Here is a 6595-nt window from a genome sequence, read left to right as displayed (position 1 = left end):
AGTTATGTCTAAATAGTAATTATATTAGTTTAGTTTCAGAGTTTAATGACCTCTATATCGTAGAGGCTTTGTAAATTTATATTCAAATAGCTTCCTTACGTAGGCAGCAAACTAGAAAATTATAGCATCAATTTTCTGGTGTCAGGCAAACCAATCAATGAAGTAGCAATAGTTGTATGTATTAGTATAGTTTATAATATATAATCATTCATTATAACGTATTATGAATGTACCACAAGGAGAAGGATATAAAATAGTTCGATAAAGTGACTCTCTTCTCAGGATTAACTTATGAGTTCTGTGTATTCATTCGATTTGAGAGTCAGTACCGAATTCGTCCTTAACACTGACCCGGGCACAAAAAATGGGCCTCACCTATATCGAGATTTTCCAGAAAGTGTATACGTTACGCTATAGAATTTTGAAATACATAAAATAACACCACCCACCGTCAAACAACAGTACTCAGTATTGTTGTAATCCAGTTAGAAGGGTGAGTGAGCCAGTCTAACTACAGACACACGGTACGTAACATCTTAGTTTCCAAGGTTGATGGCGCATTGGTGATGCAAGGAATGATTAATTTTTTTTACAGCGCCATTGTCTACAGGCGGTAGTGACCACTTACCATCAGGTGGCCCATTTGATCGTCCACTTAACTATATCATAAATAATATGACTGTCTACAAGTTAATATAACCAAAACAAGCATAATTTTTATTTTTGTCTATCGGACTGTTTTTTAAAAAAAATATATTCTTATATCCTTGAGCACGGCACTCAGTTTACGTTTAACAATAATATTATATAAAAAAACTAAAGTTCTTATAAGAGCCTTCTTAACTAAAGTATACAATTCCTATGAATTTGAGTGTAATTGCTTTCACTATCACAATGTAAGTAACATTACGCAAATAATGTTAGTGTAATTGTGAACTTGTATGCAATTGTTAGTTCCGTAATGTTTTCCTCTAGTTTAACAATTTCATAGCTATATTCAGCGACGAGACAACAAGCTCGTTGCACCGTAGATTAAGACAATTGTAGACAAAGACATTTGAATTAATTAATATTATCCTTTGAACACAATAATAGCAATAAAAACTTTATTTTTTTGTCAACGTAAGATATTAATGTTTATGTACTCGTAAGGTTTATGACATAAAACTTTGAAACTACATATATCAATATTTATATATATAATTTAAATAAATAAATAAATATTGGACAACATCACAACATACTCTGATCCCAATGTAAGTAGCTAAAGCACTTGTGTTATAGGAATTATAAGTAACAACGGTACCACAAACACCCAGACCCAAGACAACATAGAAAACTAATGAACTTTTTCTACATCGACTCGGCCGGGAATCGAATCCACTACAATCGGATTCGAATCGGTACACACTCCTCGACAACGGAGGTCGTAAATTTTAAAACTTAATTATTATTTTTTTAAATAAAATATATTTTTTTTATTACTATATTATTTTCTTTATAAAATGATCTAATTTATAATAAATGTTAAATTCTGCTCAAAATAAACTTAAACGTATTTTTCTTTCGCACATAAAACAGAGAACTGTCACATCAACGAATACAATTTGACTTGAATTGTGTTGTATCTCATAAAACATGCGATTTATTTAACATACGAACGGGGCATTATAAAAATGATAAGAATTCTTCATGTAGGTACGTCTGAAAAAGTCATACATTGTTATGCATGGCGGTGTGACTAATGATTTATCGGTATGGTTTGTCGTCGGCTTACAAAGGAATTCGTTGCTTCGGAATTCGAGAAACTTCGCAGAAGTACTTTAAGGAAATTTTAGTACGCACGTTTATGTAAATATGAAATAGAATTGACGATTTATCGCACAATCTACTCGTAACAGTTTGTTTCTGGACTGAGTCACTTTCTACGAATTTTCGATATGGTTTAGGTACTTTATAATTTTGAAACATTTTGCCGGTTCTTAGATTTTGAAATCGGCAATACAAATCATTAGAGAGTTTTAGTGAAAACCTGTGATAGCTGTAGGTACCTGATGGTAGGTGGTCACCACCGCACATAGATATTAGCTCTATAAGAAATATTAAGCATTCCTTATTTGCGCCTCAAACTTAAAACCGAAGATGTTATGTCCTTTGTGCCTGTAGTTATACTGGCTCGCTCACCTTTCAAGCCATCACACAACAATACTAAATAATATTGTTTGATGGTCAGGGCCGGATCTAACATATGGCTTTTTGGGGTTCAGCCCAGGGCCACGTGGATTCAAGGGGGCCCCATCTAAGTCAAGTCAAAGTCAAATAATAGACGATAATGCAAAATAATCCATAATTGTATTAAATAAAACAGATCGTATGGTTTGCAGAATCCTTTCGAATTCTGCAATTAATCAAACCCATTCAATCAATTTAATTCAAGTCTACGTTCAGATATGTCTTAGATGGGCCCCTAAGTGGTGTTAGCCTAGGGCCCCCTAAAACTACACGGTAGCATGCGCAAGCGATCCAGTGGCGCCCGCCGAAAGATGGAGAGGGTAGCGCTGGTTTTTTTGTGGGTAAACCCGGCGTACCTGGGCGCACTCGGCGTCCAGGGCTCCGAGGAGTCCCACAACCCCCCCCCCCCCACTTTCCATCACGTGGGGGAAGCGCGTAACGCGTTCTTCCAGCGAGAAAAACAAAAAAAATAGTGCCCCCTAAACATAGGGTCCGGCCCTGTTGATGGTAGAATACATGATGAGTAGCTGGTATACACCACCAAGTGATACAAATAAAAAATCGAATTGCGTTATATTTCATTACTGTTCCCGTTAATTTTAAAGTCGTCTTTTGTTTTGATAGTGTTCACTAAATACTTTAGTATAGTTGAGTTCGTTTTAAAATAGTTTTGCCTTTGTTTTGAAATTACACCATTAATGAAGATAATATTTTGTGAAAACTCAAACAATTTTTGAATATTTTAACTCATATTAATGATCTGAATATTAATATCATTACATGTTAGCTGACAAGAAATTATGAAGTTCTTTGAAAGTTTTAAGTTAACATTTATAATAGCTACACGCTAAGTACAGCTATTCTGAAAGCACGAACTTAAAACTCACCGAAGAATATGGTCTCGAAATATCAGAGTGAGCATTCAAATCATACATAAAAGAAGCGTATCATTGACAGCCGTTGTCATATTTCACGAGTGAGATTCGTAGTGACTTCTTACATAATAACTGAGAGTATAATTATAACATAACAAGCACCTCGCCATAATTATGACTACACCATGTTTTATTTTATGAATGGTTTAAAAAAATATGTCTAAGTTGATGCATAATTTCTTATATATATTTTTTTATAATTTATTTATGATAAACATTTATTTTTAAGAAGTATTAAAATTAAGAAGCTTCTATAGGTTAAGATGTTGATTTGTTTTCTTAATGTGCATGCTGTTGTCTTTACTTTAAGTAATTGTGACACGTCGAAAATAAACCGTCGAACCCAAGCAAACTCGCTGAATTTTCATCTGCTTAATAAAAATAAGTTTGTAATTCAACTCGTGTTCTGTGTAGGTAAACATCTTCAGGTAGCTTGCATGTATAGGATGAAATTCTCATACATAGATCTATACTCAGCCGCATTGGGATCTTGGTGGAATAAGCTCTTTCTTCAGACAGGCTTTACCCCAGCCGAGGGTCATTTCTTTTCTCTTGTGTAAAATTAAGCGCCTGCAGGATAAAAACTTTTTTGTCGGAAACTTTCAATGTTGCAACAAAATTTGGCCTTGAAATTTTTATAATTTTTGCTCACAAAGAAGTTTCACTTAAAAAACATATATTCAATTGTATGAAGACTATATTTCTAACATGTCGTTTAAGCGGAATTAAGCCATTCCGCTTTATCAGCGTAACACGTCACGACAGTTTCGTGTCTAGCTTAATTACATCAAGTGGACGGCGCTTGATGTAATTAAGCTAGTGTCAGATAGTGATAAAAGCATTCTTGCTATCTTGATATTCGCTGAATACTATGACAACTATGATTTAATTAAAAAATATATAGCATTAGCATTAGCAGCCTGTAAATTTTCCCACAGTTAACCTCTCCCTTTGAGGAGAAGGTTTGGAGCATATTCCACCATGCTGCTCCAATGCGGGTTGGTGGAATAAACATGTGGCAGAATTTCGTTGAAATTAGACACATGCAGGTTTCCTCACGATATTTTCCTTCACCGCCGAGAAATCATATTTTCTTTTTTTTGGCATCTCGTTTTGCCCTTGTTAGCGAGTTGAGGCGCTTAGGCAAGTGTAGTGTAGGATGCCCTGTGGCGAGGAGGATCCATATACGTATGGACGCGGCTTAGCTAAGGTAGGCTTACGTCCAGCAGTGGACGGCAAAAGGAATTTAAAATATATCATAAATGATAAGTTTTAATAATATTTTAAGTTTTATTCTTAGGTATATATTATAATTTTGTTTAAGTAATTGCTGGGTCACGCCAAAACACTAAACCGATTTGATGAGCCATAAAGCGAGCTTGAAGTGCAAGGAAGGATAGGGGTTACTTTTTTCTGCTTTACATCTGACGGCCAAAGTCTATAACGCGAGCGAAGGTGCGGGCGACATGTTGCTTGTAATTTAAACTTACGTTACTGCAATGATTTGTAATTGCTTCATGTTTTATATTTCATAAAACTTTTATACTTTTGTTAGAATTTTTTGGTTTTAAAATAAATAAATACATAGAAGATATATATCTAAATTAGTTTGTAATTTATTTTTTGAGAAAGAATATCTATCAAGCTTATAAGTGGCATACATAAAAGTTCCACTGGTGGGCTAAGACCTCTTTTTGAGCAAAACTTTTTTGAAGCCACTTTTCACCACGCTGTTCCATTGTGAGATGGTGGATACACATACACATAACAGATTTTCACCCAAAACACAAATAAAGCACACGGTTCTTACTTGACTTGGACTTGAACCCATTTCGTTTAAGATTCACGTTCTCCTGCCTCTTTTATTTCGAATGCAATGTCGTACACAATCATTTTAATTACATATCACTATGTTAACAAGTATTTATTTCACAGTGAGGTCATAAACATGCGAACACCACGCTCATAATAATTATAAAAACCAATAATGGTAAATTTCGCTACGGAGGTCCCACGGTTCATTTTCCCGCATTCAAAATGTAATTATACTCGACCATTGATACGGTGCCGGATGCTCCTGATATGCCAATTACCTGTCATTGTGCTCAAATGTAGAGAACGAAAGCCTACCTACCCTATTTACTTCCAATTCACATTGAAACTATGATGTAACGATTCCTGATAAAACGAAGGTACTTTCGTTAAATGTAATTGTAGTACTGTTTGTTGTTTTTGTTATATTTTATTCTTATTATATATGTAATGTATGTTTGTATATCTTATTCAGGTTCATTTTTGATACTATTTGATTAGGGATATAACTTAGGTCATGTGCTTGGCATATATATAGCAGTGCCAGTAGTTATGTGTAAACGTGTTCACAATCAAGAATTGTATTCGTATTTATCCTCAGAAGGAATCAATCTTATATATTAATAGCGTAAGCCGATTTTTTCCCAGTGATTATGGGAGAATAGCTTATAAAAGCTAGCATATAAAAAATCGTCTATGGTTTCATTTTGAAGTCCCGTAGATGTACAGAAAAAAAATATGGCTGATTCTTGATTACAATTTACTACATTTTAGAGAGCGGAAGTTACCGGCCCGTTAGGGAGCGATAATACGCTGTATAAGAAAAAAAAATGTAAAACGTAAACCAATCCTGGGCTTAGAAACAGGTCATATTAAAAATAAAAACATAAGTCTTCGAAATCGAATCAATATGTAAAAATTTAAAAACCGTAAGATAATAGGAAATGGTTCTTATTCAGTGTGGCATATTTTTGAGCAAACTAACAAACATTATTAATTAAAAAATTAATAGCAAAAAATCTTGAAAAAAGTCAGTAAGCCGTGATTCTTATTATATGGCAACGTAAAGACTATTCGTTTGAAGTTATCATAAGGAAATGCCGATAACATTATAGCAACATTTACTATCATACCATAAAATTTAACGAGATTCAGACAACGTTTCCCTCTCAATTTCAAACAAATCCTGATCAGAACTAAACGGATGAAACGATTTTATAAAAAGCCCTTTATTTTCTTTTATTAAAATGTCTGATGAAACTTTTCGGAGTCATAAATTTTTTTTTTTTTTTTCGAACGATTATTTTAGCAATTAAATTTGACATTCGTATTATTTTATTATTTCTTATGAATATTATACAATTTTATTTTAAATTATTAATTTGTAGAAAATATGTATGAGTCCTCATTTAGTTACACACTTTTATATAAAAAGAATTGAACTTATGATATCGTGTACCGTTGACAAAATTTAATAATAATTCGAGGAGTGTCTCGACATCGATATCGTCCGCAATTTGTTCTACTATCACTTCACTTTCAATTTTTCTTGAATAATTCAACGCTCGTCGAAGGTTTTTCGATCTTATTGTTGAAATTGCACGCCTCGTCTGACG

The sequence above is a fragment of the Vanessa atalanta genome, chromosome 10, assembly GCF_905147765.1.
Source record: "Vanessa atalanta chromosome 10, ilVanAtal1.2, whole genome shotgun sequence".
Classification (NCBI taxonomy): Eukaryota; Metazoa; Arthropoda; class Insecta; order Lepidoptera; family Nymphalidae; genus Vanessa; species Vanessa atalanta.
Note: the sequence above shows the minus strand (reverse complement) of the source record.